The sequence below is a fragment of the Erythrolamprus reginae genome, chromosome 1, assembly GCF_031021105.1.
Source record: "Erythrolamprus reginae isolate rEryReg1 chromosome 1, rEryReg1.hap1, whole genome shotgun sequence".
Lineage (NCBI taxonomy): Eukaryota > Metazoa > Chordata > Lepidosauria > Squamata > Dipsadidae > Erythrolamprus > Erythrolamprus reginae.
This window is the reverse complement of record NC_091950.1, coordinates 204,521,598-204,540,581: the sequence shown is the minus strand read 5'-3', so window position 1 is coordinate 204,540,581 and position 18,984 is coordinate 204,521,598. Positions and strand designations below refer to the sequence as shown.

At 48.3% G+C, this 18,984-nt stretch overlaps 1 protein-coding gene across 1 annotated transcript in view; it reads left to right on the top strand.

Annotated features, from left to right (window-relative positions):
• The window catches only part of NRP2 (neuropilin 2), a gene marked incomplete at its 5' end in the record, with an annotated part of 101,374 nt that overhangs the window by 58,053 nt on the left and 24,337 nt on the right, over nucleotides 1-18,984 (top strand).

Genomic DNA, 18,984 nt, shown 5'->3' with positions numbered 1-18,984 from the left:
TGTGAGTCACTCCTTGTGAAGTTGGACTTAGGGGTTCAGGTGGGCTTGTTACTCATGTACCTGCCTCCCAGCTGCGTGTCAACAGCCCTGCCTGTGCTGCTCGAAGAGGTGGCCGGGCTGGCGGTGGAGTTCCCCGGACTTATTGTCCTGGGGGACTTCAATCTGCCATCGCTCGGCGGTTCCTCAGGATTAGCACAGGAGTTCATGGCCACCATGACAGCCATGAACCTGACTCAAGTAGTTCAGGGTCCGACTCACGAGGGTGGACACACACCCGACTTGGTATTCCTCTCGGAGCAATTGAATAGTGGTCTGAGACTAAGGGGCTTAGAAGCATTGCCTTTGTCATGGTCAGACCATTTTCTACTGCGGCTCAACTTCCTGGCTCCAATCCTCCCCCACAGGGAGGCGGAACCGATTAGGAGGTTCCGCCCCAGACGCCTGATGGACCCTGAGGGCTTTCAGAAGGCGCTTGGGGTTTTACCAGATTCGCTCGTCCATAGCTCGGCAGAGTCTCCTGCTGAGGCCTGGAACAAGGCTGCAGCGGAGGCTCTTGACCGAATTGCGCCACTGCGACCTCTCTGTGGCACTAGACCCCGTAGAGCTCCATGGTCCAACGAGGAGCTCCGGGAGTTGAAACGCCAGAAGAGACGTCTAGAGAAGCGATGGAAGAAGAGTAAGTCCGAATCCGACTGAACACTTGTAAGAGCTTTTATTAAGACTTACAAAGTGGCGCTCAAGGCGGCAAGATGCGCGTACCATGCCGCCTTGATTGCATCAGCGGAATCCCGCCCGGCTGCCCTGTTTAGGGTGACCCGCTCCCTTCTAAATCAGGGGGGAGTTGGGGAACCCTTGCAGGGCAGTGCTGAGGAATTTAACTCGTTTTTCGCTGATAAAGTCGCTCGGATCCGAGCTGAACTCGACTCCAATTGCATAGCAGTATCGGCTGACAATAAGTCAGTCGAGGTGACTGGGGCTAAACGTCTTTGTCCATCTGTCTGGGAGGAGTTTGACTTGGTGACACCTGATGAAGTGGACAAGGCCATTGGAGCTGTGAGTTCTGCAACCTGCTTACTGGATCCGTGTCCCTCTTGGTTGGTTTCGGCCAGTCGAGAGGTGACACGGAGCTGGGTCCAGGAGATTGTCACCGCCTCCTTGGGGAGGGGGTCCTTCCCGGCTCCTTATAAGGAGGCACTTGTGCGCCCCCTCCTCAAGAAGCCTTCCCTGGACCCAGCCGTGCTTAATAACTACCGTCCAGTCTCCAACCTTCCCTTTATGGGGAAGGTTGTTGAGAAGGTGGTGGTGCTCCAACTCCAGCGGTCCTTGGAAGAAGCCGATTATCTAGGTCCCCAGCAGTCGGGTTTCAGGCCCGGCTACAGCACGGAAACTGCTTTGGTCGCGTTGATGGATGATCTCTGGCGGGCCCGGGACAGGGGCTTGTCCTCTGTCCTGGTGCTTCTTGACCTCTCAGCGGCTTTCGATACCATCGACCATGGTATCCTTCTGCGCTGACTGGAGGGGTTGGGAGTGGGAGGCACTGTTCTCCAGTGGTTCTCCTCCTACCTCTCCGGTCGGTCGCAGTCGGTGTTAGTGGGGGGTCAGAGGTCGACCTCTAGGTTTCTCCCTTGTGGGGTACCTCAGGGGTCGGTCCTCTCCCCCCTGCTATTTAATATCTACATGAAACCGCTGGGTGAGATCATCCAAGGGCATGGGGTGAGGTATCATCAATATGCGGATGATACCCAGTTGTACATCTCCACCCCATGTCCAGTCAGCGAAGCAGTGGAAGTGATGTGCCGGTGCCTGGAGGCTGTTGGGGCCTGGATGGGTGTCAACAAACTCAAACTCAATCCAGACAAGACGGAGTGGCTGTGGGTTTTGCCTCCCAAGGACAATTACATCTGTCCGTCCATTACCCGGGGGGGGAACTACTGACCCCCTCAGAGAGGGTGCGCAACTTGGGTGTCCTCCTCGACCCACAGCTGACATTGGAACATCATCTTTCGGCTGTGGCGAGGAGGGCGTTTGCCCAGGTTCGCCTGGTGCACCAGTTGCGACCCTATTTGGACAGGGAGTCATTGCTCACAGTCACTCATGCCCTTATCACCTCGAGGTTCGATTACTGCAACGCTCTCTACATGGGGCTACCTTTGAAAAGTGTTCGGAAACTTCAGATCGTGCAGAACGCAGCCGCGAGAGCTATCGTGGGGCTTCCTAGATTCGCCCACGTTTCTACAACACTCCGTGGCTTGCATTGGCTGCCGATCAGTTTCCAGTCACAATTCAAAGTGTTGGTCATGACCTTTAAAGCCCTACATGGCATTGGACCAGAATACCTCCGGAACCGCCTACTACCGCACGAATCCCAGCGGCCGATAAGGTCCCACAGAGTTGGCCTTCTCCGGGTCCCGTCGACTAAACAATGTCGTCTGGCAGGCCCCAGGGGAAGAGCCTTCTCTGTGGCGGCCCCGGCCCTCTGGAATCAACTCCCCCTGGAGATTAGAACTGCTCCCACCCTCCTCGTCTTCCGTAAACTACTTAAGACCCATCTATACAGCCAGGCATGGGGGATTTGAGACACCTTTCCCCCAAGCTTATTATAATTTATGTTTGGTATGTATGTGCTCTTTGGTTTTTAATTGATAGGGTTTTTTAGTTTTTTCTTAATATTAGATTTGTGCCTGTACAATATTGTTTTATTGCTTGTTGTGAGCCGCCCCGAGTCTTCGGAGAGGGGCGGCATACAAATCTAATAAATTATTATTATTAATTATTATTATTTAATCTAGGATGGCTCTCGCGACTGCATTCTGCACGATCTGAAGTTTCTGAACACTTTTCAAAGGTAGCCCCATGTAGAGAGTGTTGCAGTAATCGAACCTCGAGGTAATGAGGGCATGAGTGACTGTGAGCAGTGACTCCCTGTCCAAATAGGGCCGCAACTGGTGCACCAGGCAAACCTGGGCAAACGCCCCCCTCGCCACAGACGAAAGATGATGTTCCAATGTCAGCTGTGGATCGAGGAGGACGCCCAAGTTGCAGACCCTCTCTGAGGGGGTCAATAGTCCCCCCCCAGTGTAATGGACAGACAGATGGAATTGTCCTTGGGAGGCAAGACCCACAGCCACTCCATCTTTTCTGGGTTGAGTTTGAGTTTGTTGACACCCATCCAGGCCCCAACAGCCTCCAGGCACCAGCACATCACTTCCACTGCTTCGTTGACTGGACATGGGGTGGAGATGTATAGCTGGGTATCATCGGCATATTGATGATACCTCACCCCATGCCCTTGGATGATCTCACCCAGCGGTTTCATGTAGATATTAAGTAGCAGGGGGGAGAGTACCGACCCCTGAGGCACCCCACAAGGGAGAGACCTAGAGGTCGACCTCTGACCCCCCACTAACACCGACTGCGACCGGCCAGAGAGGTAGGAGGAGAACCACTGAAGAACAGTGCCTCCCACTCCTAACCCCTCCAGCCGGCGCAGAAGGATACCATGGTCGATGGTATCGAAAGCCGCTGAGAGGTCAAGAAGCACCAGGACAGAGGACAAGCCCCTGTCCCGGGCCCGCCAGAGATCATCCATCAACACGACCAAAGCAGTTTCCGTGCTGTAGCCGGGCCTGAATCCAGACTGCTGAGGACCTAGGTAATTGGCTTCTTCCAAGGACCACTGGAGTTGGAGCACCACCACCTTCTCAACAACCTTCCCCATAAAGGGAAGGTTGGAGACTGGATGGTAGTTATTAAACACGGCTGGGTCCAGGGAAGGCTTCTTGAGGAGGGGGCGCACAAGTGTCTTCTATCTCTGGTCCCAGTGACTGACCAACATTTGACCTCACATCATTAACTGCGACACATATTTGCCTTCCTTCATATAAGGTATTCTCTCCATTTCTGATTAAGGCTGCTTATTTCAGAGCTCCTTTTCTCTCTGTGATAGGCATATTGCCAGTTTCGAACTCTTCTTGCCTCATCTAACAGCTACAGAGAGGGAACATAGAAATTCAGATGCAGAGGGGACTGCATTGCTGTATGTTAAAGGGATGTTTGATAGCAACATAAAATAACAAACATCTCTCAATAGACACATTTTTTCAATGTTAGTATACCCTCTTGTCAGTCTTCTCCTTTTTCTAGGTTTGATGAAGGGGCACTAACATTATATTTATCCATGTGGAAAAGCAATGGACAGCAGTCTGGCTGTGGTAAACTCCTACTAATGCTGCTTTTCCGGGGAAGAAATGGTGTTTATATCCAAAGCCATCTGGTGTGCCCATTACTATCTACTTAGGCCCTTGTCTCCACTTGCCTGTGGCTATTGTGGCCTCTCTTCCTGGTTATGCTGTCCTGTCTTTGTCTCCTCTCCAGCCCATGAATGAGACAGGCTTAAGTTGTCATGAGATGTGACTAACCTTCTTAAACTGACCCCATTTCACCAAAGTGTGTAAAATTTCTAATATTTTGCCATTTATTAGTTTGGAATTGAAGTCAGGTGAGCTGTGAGTATGATCAGTAATATGTTTGGGGGGTGTTAGAAGGCACAGGACCTTTTCTCTGATTTCTAGTCAGCCACTCTATCTTCTGTTTCTTTTCCAGTGTTTGCCTGGTCAATTAGCATTTGGTTTCAGAGCCATCAATTCTCCTGACCACTGTTTTCCCATAAAGTTCTTGTTCCAGGCTTGTAACAAGAAAAAAATAATTTTAGAATTTTATTTGAGGGAAAGGGAGCCATGTTTGCAATATTCTGTAATGGTATTAATGGGTATCTTTTATCTTTAACACAATCCCTGTGGGGTTTTTTTCCCCCTCATTGCAACATCTAGAAAATGATGAGAGAGACTGAATGAGGTCTTTCTTGCATCTTTGCCACTTGCTCTATATATGTCAGTTCCAATCACTGCCCACTCCCTAAAATGGGGAGTCGGATTGCCCAGCAGCTAGTCATTTTCAGCTCTCTTACTTTATAGGACTTAATTAGCTGGAATTTATTGAGAAAAGCATCAAAATAAAACTGCCAGTTTGTTATAGCTTTACATAACGTAAGGTATAATCTTGAAAGCTGTGTCTAATTTTGGACATTGAGCATCAAAATGGTATTCTTGAACTAGAGACAGCACAGAAAAGTAAAACTACAGCGAATAAGGAATATTTTATTTGGGGATATTTTGTATAAAAATTTTATTTTTGAAATTGGTTCATTTTGTTGGGAAAGTGAATGGGGGGGACGACTCCCTCCCAGTTTTTAAATAATTGGGTCATTTTTTATCATCTTCCCTTGTATTAAAATCACTGGAAGAGACCTTTCTCTTTGTTCTCCCGATGGGAAAAATATTTTTACCAACTATAGAAAATATCTGAGTACCATGGGACACTATGCCAAGATCAAACTAATTTTCACAGGTATTTCCTAAAAAACTTAAATGTATCAGTTTCATATTTCACTGTATTTTTTATTGTTGGTTGGTTGCATGTTAAATTTACAGTATGCTTAAAAGCTGTACTTGATTTTTAATGAGCCAGAGCTCACTTCTGATGTGTGTTTCTGTAGGAAGAGAGGGCGCCTGCTTTATTAAAACAGGCTGGCTGATACAGGTCAGTATGGTTGGACAGATATCCAGAGGTTCACAAGGTCAAATGAGTCTAACCCTGGCTGCTGATTTCCACCTCCAGTGATGCTTTCAAGTCATTGTTGTGCTGTATACTTTAAAATGTTTTTCTTCCATTGGCCATATTGGCAGGAAAGTCAGAAAAATAGCAGGTTGTCTGGACAAATTTGACTTGGTGCTCTTGATATACTTCCTTTAAATCCAGAGACTCTGTGATTATACTGTATGTTTTTAATGAAGAGGTCTGCATTATTACATGGGTTGTGTGAATGTGGGGATTTTGATGCCACCGTGACACTTGAGAACTTGACATCTATTAATTTCAACAGAAGATAAGGGCCCAGGAGCAATTTTGCTTTTGAAAAATCTGCTTCTTAGAAACTGAGATCTCATCACAGTGGCTGTCACTCACTTTTGAAGGCAGAGAATTATGGAAAGCAGGGTGATAGAAAAGCCATTGTGAGGTATCAGGCTAATTCAAGTAGGTATAGTTATGTGGCATCACTTTCATCTTGAAATGAGTCCAGCTTAAGCACTGTACATTTGATAGATCATTTAGCAGAATGTGGAACATTTAGATGAATAAATGTTTTTCTACATAATTTTTGTGGTACTATCCAGGTGAGTTTTGCTGAAAATATAATTTGCTGAATGGATGAAGACTACTTAGAAATTTTAGACCCTTCAGCATCTTCACTATACATTTCTGCACAATAGGCTATAATTGCAGGAAGATATAAAGTCTTCGCTACTAGGCTTGTTCCAAATTTACCATAGACAAGCAAAGTAAATGAATAATTGAGATAACTGTAGAGAGACAGTAGCATTTAAAACATAGAATATTCCTGTAAAGAATAGTTTGAAGAAGTTAAATATTGTCTTACAAAGAAAATAAAAACAGAAAGACTAACACAATAATTTTCAGGTATTTAAAAAGATAACATTACATTAAAAATAGCTGTCACCATTTTGAATTTGGTCACTATAACATGTATAAGGTAATTTAAGATAAGGAGCAGTTGAATTCATGGAAGAATAGCTTCCCAAGGTTCAGTACTAATTTAGTAAGAATGCTGTTGTTTTTATTTTTTTATTTTTTCAATACATAATGTAGTTTTCAGAGGATATAATCATAGTAAAATACATCAATAAGAGAATAGAAGATAAGGGATTAGGAATAATATGGAAGAAATAATCATTGGGAATAATAGAGTTCATATACATGGAGCTAAAAGAAACATAAAAGAGACATTAGGACAGAGGACGGAAAGCACGCTGGTGCACTTATGCATGCCCATTAACCTTGTTAGTGGAAATAGCTAAAATCCAGGATATGGCTGGTTGTGTATACTGCAATGACTTTTACCCTCTTGAAAAGAAATCCAGGACACACATATTTGTATTGTCTTGTTTCTTTATACCATGTATAAAGTTCAATGAACATTGGAAGCATCTTTTTAGTGTTTGGATAATACAGATAGGTACCCAGAAAAATTGAGGAATTTTCACTCCTTTCTGGTCTAGTTTTAAATATCTTTGTATTGTTTCAGTGTACAATACACATCACCGTAGCAGTTTAAATTTAAATGCTCCTGGAACATAAAAAAATAAGCTTATAAATGGACAATAACAAAGTTGAAACTTCCTTCCTTAATATCTAGATTGTTATGGATTATTTAGGCTTGATTTGCCCAATGACTAGTGCTGGGCGAACCAAACTTGCAAAGTTCAGGTTTGCAATGTTTGGCATGCCGAACCTGAACTTTTTTTAAAGTTCAGGTTCGGCATTTGGTGTTCTCTCGAACACAGCGAAATGCCACCGCCCAGGAGGAGAGGGGGGGAATCCCACTACTGGATTGTGCTGATTACTATTGACCAGCCAATAATAAATAATAATAATTGCAGAAGGACTGGCGAAAGAGAGTTGATTAAAAGACATTGCAAAGAATATTTTGAGTAGCCAATAGAGAATTCTGCTCTTGCTCAAAAATGCTGCATCAAGCAGAATAGGACAGGACATCAAACTCAAGGCCTGCGGCTGCATCCAGGCCACATGGTGCTTAGATCTGGCCCACAGGGCCATCCTAGAAACAGTGAAGGACTGGCCTGCATGCCTCTGCCAGCAAAAACGGAGCTCATGAGGGCTGCAATGGCCTTCTGCAGCTCTCTACCAATGAAAACAGAGCCCAGGAATGCTGCTCACATGCCCACTTCAGCCACGCCCACTCAGCCTCCCGAGGTAAAAAACAACCCTGATGCAGACCTCAATTGAGTTTGATACCCCTGATATAAGGCAATCATCTCATCAGTTTTTAATTTTTTAAATTAGTTAGTAGTTAATACCTCCCTGGTATACTAATTCAGGGGCAGGCAAAGCTGACTCTTCTATGACATGTGGACTTCAATTCCCAGAATTCCTGAGCTAGCATGATTGGCTCAGGAATTCTGGGAGTTGAAGTACACAAGTCAAAGAAGAGCCAATTTTGCCCACCCCTGTACTAATCTAACTGCTGCCATGACAGGAGATTTGTTAAAATGTTTTCAAAAATATACATTTTGTAAGCTGCATAATGGGAGCTGGCATTGCATGAGTAGCATTCAGCAACATTACCACAGCAAAGCAAAAGGAACATCTGCTACTACTACTCTGCTAATAATGCCAACATTTAATTAAATATACTAGCAGATCTATCTATCTATCATCAATCTATCTATCTATCTATCTATCTATCTGATTTTTTTTAATGCCACATTTCTCCTTAGACTCAGGGCGGTTTACAACATGTTAGCAATAGCAGAGAAATAACAGAGCCAGTATATTGCCCCCACAATGTGGGTCCTCATTTTACCCACCTCGGAAGGATAGAAGGCTGAGTCAACCTTGAGCCCGTGATGAGATTTGAACTGCTGACCTGCAGATCTAGCAGTCAGCTTTAGTGTCCTGCAGTACTGCACTCTACCCACTGCACTACCTCGGCTCTTTTATTTATTTTTATTTTTTATTATATCTGTAAAGCAATGCAGGGCCAGGTTTGATTACTTCTGTCCATCCAGCAAGTTCTGAAAGGTTTGTCCTCTGGCAGGAGTTAAGAGACAGGCCTTCTCTGTTGATGTTCCTGCCTTTGTAACAGCCTACTCTCTGAAATCCAACCTATCTGGGGGTTTTTTTGGGGGGGAGGGGGGGGGTTTGAAAGGCATTAAGGCCTGGTTTTTTTCTTCAGCATTGGGCTTGTACATGGAATGACCATTGGATTGTTTTTTCTCAGCACTTTACATGTTCTATAGTATTTTCTTATTTGGACTACATGTTATGCCTTCTTTTGATATGTGTTTTAATTAAATTTATTACAGTTTATTAATAATGTATATTGTACTGAATTGTGTGGTGAGTGGCTATATACATAAATAAATAAAACACATAAATCAGTACTCTTCCTATAAAGTAGCAACAAAGTCCACAGGAATAGCTTTTTGGTGTGTTAACTATATCCTGAGATCAACATTAGCATGACATAGGATACAGCATTCCTACACAATACAGTAACTGTCAGACTTCCTTCAATAGCAAGGTAAAAAGTTCAAGACTGCCTGCCCAAAAACACAAAAGCTTAGATAAGTAGGTTTATTGTAGCAAAGCTATAAAGCCATTATGAAATAGTTCCAGTGAGTGCAGTGTATCAAATGTGAATTCTATTTATAGTGAAAACAATATTCTCTTTCTCCTGCCTGTACAGGGGGAACATCTAGAAGTTATATTCTCTTCCATTAATTTTATTTTAAGGTTTGCATTATTATCAGGCTGTTTGTACCGGATAATGTGAAAGCTTACTCTCACTCTAAAACATCAGCAAACCAACCCAGATTTCTTTTTTTCTCCCCACTCTTAGCCATTATTTAAAAACTAAAATCCCAAAGGTAGTCCACTTTCATTAACATGGGGTTGGGTAGGAAGGTTGAGTATTTGCCTCAGGGCAATCAAACATATAAATAAGCAATTTATTATTTATGTTTGTTTGTTTATTCATTCATTCATTCAATTTTTTTATGCTGCCCTTCTCCTTAGACTCAGGGCGGCTTACAACATGTTAGCAATAGCATCTTTTAACAGAGCCAGCATATTGCCCCCACAATCCGGGTCCTCATTTTACCCACTTCAGAAGGATGGAAGGCTGAGTCAACCTTTAGCCGGTGATGAGATTTGAACTGCTGACCTGCAGATCTAACAGTCAGCTTTAGTGGCATGCAGTACTGCACTCTACCCGCTGTGCCACATCGGCTCATTTACTCTCCATTACTCAAATTTTGGCCTATTGAAGAGGTGGTAGAATGTTTGAAGAAAACAAATCACAGATAACACACACATTCCTAACTTCTACAATGCTACTGGAGGGTCTTTTCCCCACTACTGAGTTGGTGTAGTCCATCCATTCTTGAGTTGACCGAAAATGATACGAGTAACAAATTTGTAGACGCATTGCTGATTCTTATCCTGCTTCTGTTACCTCTGTTTCAGGTCACTGTATTTCCTTACTTACTTTCAAAATAATGTGTAGCAAGCAAAGCCCAATGGATTTTGTGTGTTTTGATTCTAACCTTGGGAACAGAATAAGGAGGAAACACTTTTTTATTTTTATTTTTATTTTTTAATAGTGATATAGCTAAGGGCATCTTAAACTTGTAACAGTCAAGGACTGAGGACAAGATGAAAGCAATGTCAGTGGGTTTGGAAGAAAAAATGTTGCTAGGGCATGTTTCTGCTCTGCTTAGGTAGGTAAAAGTTGAGTAGGGCCCCAAGAGACTGATTTTTTCTTTCAACTCAAATTAGTCACCTTTGCTCTTGGCATCTGTTACCATGTTTGAATCATTTTGCTTAGATCCCCAATAGCAGCTTCATCTTTCTGTTTGAAGTTGAGGATTAATCTTTGTAAATATAAGAAGGGGGAGGAGGAAGCAGGAGCAGAACCGTCAGTTAAATTTTCTGCTAGTCCAGATTGTAAAGTATTTATTGCTTATTAAGTGGGGGCAGAGGGATCTCTCTCCCCTGATTGTAATGTCAGCATAGTGAATGACAAGAAAGTGCTCACAAGTGCCTACCTTAAAAACAGAGTAGCAAATAAAAGAAAGAAATATGAATATGTGCATGCCCATGGACGCACACTAATAATGTCATGATTAGAGAGTCAATTTTCCTTGCAAATTATAGCACTTTCACTTGCTCTAATTATGTTAATCATTTGTGTTAAGTTTTTCAAGTGTCTTGATCAGGAGATGTTTGTGTTTATGGCTGTTGGTGAAATAGATAGCCACCTTACTTCTCTGTCTCAACCAGGACAATGTCCTGTCTTTCTATCCAGTTGGTGGATGCCTCTCTTGTTAAGATTAGTCTTCCTAACAATTTGTGTATAGTTTAGTATGGATCTGCAACAAATTTGTCTGAAGGACTTGGACAAAGAAGAGTCACATCCATGTCACCACATGCTCTGAGATACTTTTTCGGTTTTATATCTGAAGGGCTGCACAGCTCCGTATTATTTTCTTTGGTTCATTCTTCAGGCACAGGGCTGTTGTTTTTCAGATATTTTCTCTCGTATAAATATGTTCTAAATAGTGCAAAATATGCGTGGGATTCAGTCTTTAGTGTATACTCTATTATCAATATTGCTGGAGAGACGGAGTAACGACACGGACACCAGAGCTGGATTTAAAATTGGGTCATTTTTATTAACATAAATTTGCATAATTTATTCAAATACTTTGCATAAATTAGCATAAACAACTATGACCCGGAACTGGACCTGCAGGGTCAAACAAATACTTCCGGGGCGGAAATGACGTTATGCCAGTAAACATTCCTGGGCAACACATGGGCGTATCTCGATGCAAGGTCCAGGTGAGGGCCAGGCCGTCACCTGTGACCTTTTCTGCCATGCTGTGCATGAGGGGGGTCCCACCGGCTAACCCGAATCGGGGAATTAAAGGTGCAGGACCCAAAGACAGGTTCCCCCCAGCTGCTCAGGCAGAAACTCCCTCCATGAGCTTGCAGAGAACCTGTCAATCATCCCCAAAGATGCCCAAGGGAGAACGCGCGGTTGCTAAACCACCCAATTTTCCGCCCCTAACCTGCCTACCCAAATGACCAAAGGTAAGCCAATTAACCTAATTAATGCAAGCACCCCCTAACCGCACAGCCATCACCCCAGTGTGGAATGGGCGAAAAAACAGCTCAGCTAAGAGGCAGAACTGCAAAAAATTCCCATTCGGCCCCCTAAGGGCGACCCCTAAGCACACTGCAAAATAGTGGAGGGCGGGCGGGTGTCTGCTTTGTAGCTTGGTCCGGGCGAAAAGGAAGAGCCCCGGGCCTGCTCGCCCTTATATAGGGCAAGCAGGCCCCGCCCGGACCAATCAGGGGCCTGACCAATCAGGCCCCGATCTCCCGAGCGAAGTCTCGCATCGCGAGACTTCGCCCGGGATCCAAGATGGCGGCCGCCATGAGGGACCGTGTCTCCCGGTCCCTCCAGCAAAGCCTGCCTGCCGGGTAAGTCCGGCGCTGTCATTGCTGGAGAGACGGAGTAACGACACGGACACCAGAGCTGGATTTAAAATTGGGTCATTTTTATTAACATAAATTTGCATAATTTATTCAAATACTTTGCATAAATTAGCATAAACAACTATGACCCGGAACTGGACCTGCAGGGTCAAACAAATACTTCCGGGGCGGAAATGACGTTATGCCAGTAAACATTCCTGGGCAACACATGGGCGTATCTCGATGCAAGGTCCAGGTGAGGGCCAGGCCGTCACCTGTGACCTTTTCTGCCATGCTGTGCATGAGGGGGGTCCCACCGGCTAACCCGAATCGGGGAATTAAAGGTGCAGGACCCAAAGACAGGTTCCCCCCAGCTGCTCAGGCAGAAACTCCCTCCATGAGCTTGCAGAGAACCTGTCAATCATCCCCAAAGATGCCCAAGGGAGAACGCGCGGTTGCTAAACCACCCAATTTTCCGCCCCTAACCTGCCACAGGAGCGGGGGTCAGATCTCTATCTTGGCCCCCCGACTCCCCCCTCTATCTGCGCCAGCTCACGCAGAGACCGCTGCAGGTCCTGTAAGAAGATGGCGTTCCCCTGGTCAGACAGGTGAACGCCATCATCACGGTAGAGCCATGGCTGGTCTATTGATATAAGGGGATGAGGTATTACTACTCCACCCAACCCTCTAACTGTTTTACCCATAGCCCTATTCACCCGTCGCCTAGCCCGGTGAATGGCCCTAAGGGGAGAGGCGTCCCTCCAAACAAGCCTAGGTAATAGTTCTGACCACACCACTTGCGTGGTGAGCCAGACCTCACGAAGCCTTCGCAGGTCTTCGCGTGCCTGGATGATCAGCGCCAGGCCTCCCAGTATGCACAGGTCATTGCCACCTAAGTGCAATACCAGCCACCTGGGTGCGGCCACAGGACACTGCCCACCCAACCCCACTTGGGAACGACTCCAGGAGCCGCCCCCCATATTGCCGGGCGCAGCCACCAAAAGCTGACCGCCCAGCCACACCGGTAGGAGACCCTCCCACCGCATACCCCTCCGGCCCAACCAGGCAACCCTGACCCACCGCCCCAGGGACGGCTGGGTCCCGACAGCGCTCCTGGCCGCCAGGCGGCCGGCCCAGCAAATCATGCTGTGGCCACACAGCAGCGCCGTCGGTGTCACGTCAGCCTGGGGACCCGCAAGAGGAAACACACGCAGAGAGGTCACCTAGCCTAAGCCCTGCCTAGGATCCTCAGCGGGCCTAACATAACCCAAATATGCCGCTGACCGCCAGCGGCCGATCACCCGAATCCAGTGGGCCGGGAAACCAGAAAGTGCCGTGCTAGTGGCGGCGCCGATACGGAACGAACGCGTTCCATAACCGGCGGGATCCGTGCCCACCTGGGCCATTGCCCTGGGTACTAACGCACAAAAGTATAAACGGGTCAGAAGGGGTACCGTCCCAATGCCTAGACGGGTATCCCAGACCTGATCCCCGCAGAAAACCAAAGCTGTAGGGCGGCCACCGTACACACCGATTGGTCGGCGGCCGCACTAAGGTAGATGGTAACCCCTCTGCGTAACTGATCTGACCCAGACCGCCTTACCACAAGGGACCCCCCCCTTGTCTAACGGCCAGATCAGCGTGCTGGAAGGCACGGAGCGAATTGCCAGCCTGAGATGAGGCCAGGCCTCGCTGGCCCCAAGGGCCCCAAGCATGACACCAGTCAATGCCCCAAAAAGACGGGCCTCTTACAATGAGGAACACAGACTGCCAAAAACCACGTTGATTAAAGCGCAGCTGCTCCACCGTCGAGCCTGACGAGTGTCACCAGGGGCCCCCGCTCGCTCCCTCGTACGGCCTTCCAGCACCTACCGGGTGCAAAGTCACCCGAAAAAACTGCAAACCTCCCCGCCTTGTACAGAAAGGCGAGGCCGGCTAACCAGGACCGGATCATCCTAACTGACAGGCCACGCCGCCCAAGCTGGACGCAGAACCCGGCCAGGCGCTATACAGGGCCGGGCCAGCTAAGCTGGTAACCCCAGCCCTGCCTGAAATCCCCAAACTCCTTGCCCGCACGCTGGTGTGCCCCAAGGTGCCGGGCGCCACAGACAAGGGGATTGCCCGGGATGCCTAGCCTCTCCACCACTCTGGATCCCTCCCAGACTCCAGAGGTGGCCGGGAAACTCCTCTGGCAACTCTCGGGCCCACGGGGCCAGGGTCCGAAACTTGGACAACTGACCACGGGACAAGGCATCAGCGACCCCGTTATCCAACCCGGGGACATGCTTAGCCAAAAACAATGCGTTTAGAGACAAGGACCGGTGCACAAAATGGCGGACAAGCCGCATGACCCTGTCGCTCTTTGAGGACAGGGCATTTACCACATGGACAACCGCTAGGTTGTCACACCAAAAGTGCACCGTCTTGTCCCTAAACTGCTCCCCCCAAAGCTCTAAGGCCACTATTAAGGGGAAGAGCTCCAGGAACGTAAGGTCCTTAACCAACGAAGAGGCACTCCATTCCGGAGGCCATGCCGACCAGCACCACTGGTCACCTAACACTACCCCGAAACCACAAGTCCCCGCGGCGTCAGAGCAGAGCTGCAACTCAGCTTCCAACAGAAGCTCGTGCCTCCAGAAAGACAACCCGTTAAATCTATCCAAAAAGTCCCGCCACACGCCGAGGTCAGCCCTGACCCCAGCGCGAATGCGGGTACGATGATGGGGCAAACGGAGCCCCTGCATCGCATCATACAACCTCCTGGAAAAAGCCCTTCCAGGAACAACTACCCGACAGGCAAAATTAAGGATGCCTGCCAGTTCCTGAAGCTGCCGTAGGGTCACCTTCCGGCAGCCCAGAACCTCATCAAGCTTCCGCTTAATCTTTACCAACTTCTCTAGGGGCAATCTGGAAGATTGCTCCTCTGAGTCCAATTCAATACCCAGAAAGGTAATCCTGGTGGCGGGGCCTTCGGTCTTCTCAGAGGCTAAAGGCACCCCTAATTGAGCACAAAGGGCTTCGAAGTCCCGCATCAAAGCAAAACATTGCTCCGAATGCGCAGGCCCCGCCAAAAGGAAATCATCAAGGTAGTGAACGACCGTACCCAGGCCCCTTTGCCTCCTGAGCGCCCACTCCAAAAAGGTGCTAAAACTCTCAAAAAGAGAGCACGAGACAGAGCACCCCATGGGCAAAGCTCTGTCCACGTAATAGCCCCCCTCGAAATGAAAGCCCAACAGCTCAAAGTCGTCTGGGTGTATGGGGAGGAGCCGGAATGCCGACTTAATGTCGCATTTACCCATAAGGGCTCCCACCCCACACTTCCTAACCATAGTCACGGCTGCATCAAAGGACGCATACCGGACTGAACACAGCTCGTCAGGAATGAAATCATTCACTGACTCCCCTTTTGGAAAAGACAAATGGTGAATCAACCTAAATTCACCACTCGCCTTTTTGGGGACCACACCTAAGGGAGACACACGAAGATTCGGGAAGGGCGGCTCCGCAAAGGGCCCCAGGACCCTGCCTTCGGCAACCTCCTTCCCAATCTTCTCCCTAACAACGTCCTCATGACCAACAACCGACCTAAGGTTGTCAGACATGAAGGCCCTCCTAACACCCTGATAAGGGATCCTGAATCCCTCTGCGAAGCCTAGCAAGAGAGCGGCCGCTCTCGAGCGAGGGTGGTAGTCTCCCAACCAACCCTCGAGAACCCCCAACTTAATTGGGCTGGGCCCCTTTTCCCCCAGCAGGCGGGGGAGGCTTTGGGGGACCCGAGCCTTTCTTTTCAATCCCCTTCTTGGGGCGGGGGCACACGGCTGCGGAATGGTTTCCCCCACAACTTCCGCAGGCGTGACGAAACCTGCAAAAGGGGCGAAAACACGCCCCCTTTGCAGCGAACTCGTGACAAATTAAAGAGGCACCCTTACTAACGGCACCCGCCACTGCCTTTGCCGGCGCGGGCGTCGCAGGCTCCTCCTCCATAAAATGACCGCTATCGGTCCTATCACAGCCCTCCTTCCCTGACATATGAGTGGCCTGGAACCACAGGTCCGGAACCACCATATTCCAAGGCAAGTAGGGTTCATGGGCAATGCGCATACGGAAGCCCTTGTCATAGTGCCTCCATATGGTCCCCCCATACTCGAAATGGGCCCTCGCTATCAGGTCGATGTACTTCAACAAGGCAGCGGCCCTCTCCGGCTGTCTCTGAATGACCACCGACGCAAAGGTCAGAAATGCATACAGCCACGAGCTGAAGCATTTCGTGACCTTTGTCTTTTTCACTTTCTCCCCAGGGACAATCTCCTTATCTTGTTTAGGGACCTCCCTATTCAGGAGGGAGAACAAATCAACGTATTCCCCCCGCCAGATTGCCTCCTTAACTGAGGGGTGCAGATGGTACCCTAAAGGAGTGGCGGGCAACCCACAAGGGATGGCCCCAGGCTTGATGCTGGCGAACGGGTCCCACACCGTGGTGGCCCCCGAGCCCAGCACCCCAAGCCCTGGCGGGTACATGAATGGGGACCGGTGGCATAATGGCCGGTGGAGGAGGAATCCAACCCCCCACCCCCGCCCCAGGCGGGACAGGCACCCCCAGCGCCCCCGCTGGCGGAGCCGGCGGGGACCAAACCTGACCGCAGGTGCCTGCAGCAGCCCCCGTGAAACTGTTGCCACCCCCCATAGCTGGCGGGATGAACCCGGGACCCTGTATGGGCAGGAGCGGGGATGTGCCTGTATGTGGTGCAACCTCACCTGCCCCGTAAGGGGTAGAAGACATCCACGGTGGGCCCATCCTGGATGGGCCCGGGAAGGATGGCCATTGCCCCGTCTGGGCCATCTGTCCAGCGTGGCCCGTCTGACCGATGCTGCCCGCCTGTCCGGTGCCCGCCATCTGTGCGTCTTGGGCCACTTGCCCTGCTGGGGCCGACTCCTCTTCGGGGTCTGCGCCCCATGCTGCGGTGGCAGCCGAGGAAAGCCCCTCCGGGCCTGCCCCCGACCGCCACCTCTCCAACTCGTCGAGCCGCTCCAGTACCCTGGCCCAGGAGAGAGAAGGGGACACCGCGGGTTGAGGGACTGTGGGTGCAAACCCAACCACCCCTCCCACCGGGATCCCCCCCGGGGGCCCCTCAGCCGCCGCCCGAGCCCGGGCAGACGGCCTGGCAGCCCTCCTAGGCCGCACCACAGGTTGGGCCGGGAGAGCCTTAGCTGGCCGCTTCTTAGGGGCCATTACAGACAATTAAATCTATTTTTTACCAAAGGGGAAAGTAGAGAAAACCCAACAATTAACCCTGGCCTGCGTTGGCAAAAGCCTGCCTGGAGCCGCAGGCCTCCGCAGGAAAAACCCCTACAGGAGGCTAATCCCACCTCCCCCTGGGCACAAGGCCCGACCCTAGGCCTTTATCCCAGGCCTCGAACCAAAAAGGGGAAGGAGAGTATCTTTTTTGTGCCCAGAAGGCAGCACCCCCACCACCCCCCAAAGGGCAATGAGGCTCCAAACCGGAGCGGAGTCCAGCCGATGCTGGCTCCGCTATACGCAAGATGAGGCTCTTCGCAAGACCGCAGGCCATAAAATGGCGCCTCGCACGAGGTCGCCACTCAAAATGGCCGCCGGAGCAGACAACCGAATGTCTGCTTTGTAGCTTGGTCCGGGCGAAAAGGAAGAGCCCCGGGCCTGCTCGCCCTTATATAGGGCAAGCAGGCCCCGCCCGGACCAATCAGGGGCCTGACCAATCAGGCCCCGATCTCCCGAGCGAAGTCTCGCATCGCGAGACTTCGCCCGGGATCCAAGATGGCGGCCGCCATGAGGGACCGTGTCTCCCGGTCCCTCCAGCAAAGCCTGCCTGCCGGGTAAGTCCGGCGCTGTCATTCTACAAATATATTAACTGTCATAGGCCTACACACATGTTTAAACTTCTCTCTGTAGAAAATTAATGGCATATATTTTTTAATATGAGAAGCAAATATTTACCAGATGAAGTTTTCCCAATGTGTAAATCCCATGAAAATATGCTTGTGATTCAGCAAAAGTGTAAATAACCTTGCAGGATTGCGATGAATAAAGCAAGAAGGCTTCATAGCAGCCTTCCCAAGAAAAAAGTCAGTAAAGATGCTCTGCATGGCATCAATCCAGCATATGCATTGGTAGTTTTGGATAAATTATTGACTGTTACCTCTTTTTTGTGTAATGGTTTAATTAGTTAACAGACCACATTTTAGCAATAAACTTTCAATTTGGTATTGAGAAAATACTGAAATATGTTCAGTATCAAAATATGTTAGGGTTAGAGTTTAAAGAAATAAAATGCAAAGGTACATAAATGATAAAGAAGAAAAAAACTAAAATGTTTAGGGACAAACCCCAAAACATTTTTTGTTGCAATTATTTTTGTACTATCAAGATGAAATGATACTGGGCAGTTTAATATAGACTGAAACATGGGGGTTGGAGGAGTGGAGAACAAGTTGTAACTCTTCCAAAATTATCACCATTCTTCCATCCCCCCCCCCCCAAAATGACTTTGAAATGAGATGGTCTTAAACATCTACCAAAGGGTAAGAGCCGAAAGAAAGGTCACAGATGAAGAGAATCCTAAATCTGATGATATCACTAAGAAATAAATAGTTAAATAGAGTAGGATGCAAAAATAAGTTTTTCTAGGATATCTTTATTTATTTATTTATTTGATTTATTTGTTTTGTCAGGTATGTGAAGATATAATAATATTTATATACATGTTACTAGTAAAAGACAAAAATTTGGGGGGGGGAAAGCATTAGAAATAATATTCATATACATGCAACTAGTAAAACTAAAGAAACAGTAAGGACAGGGGACGGAAG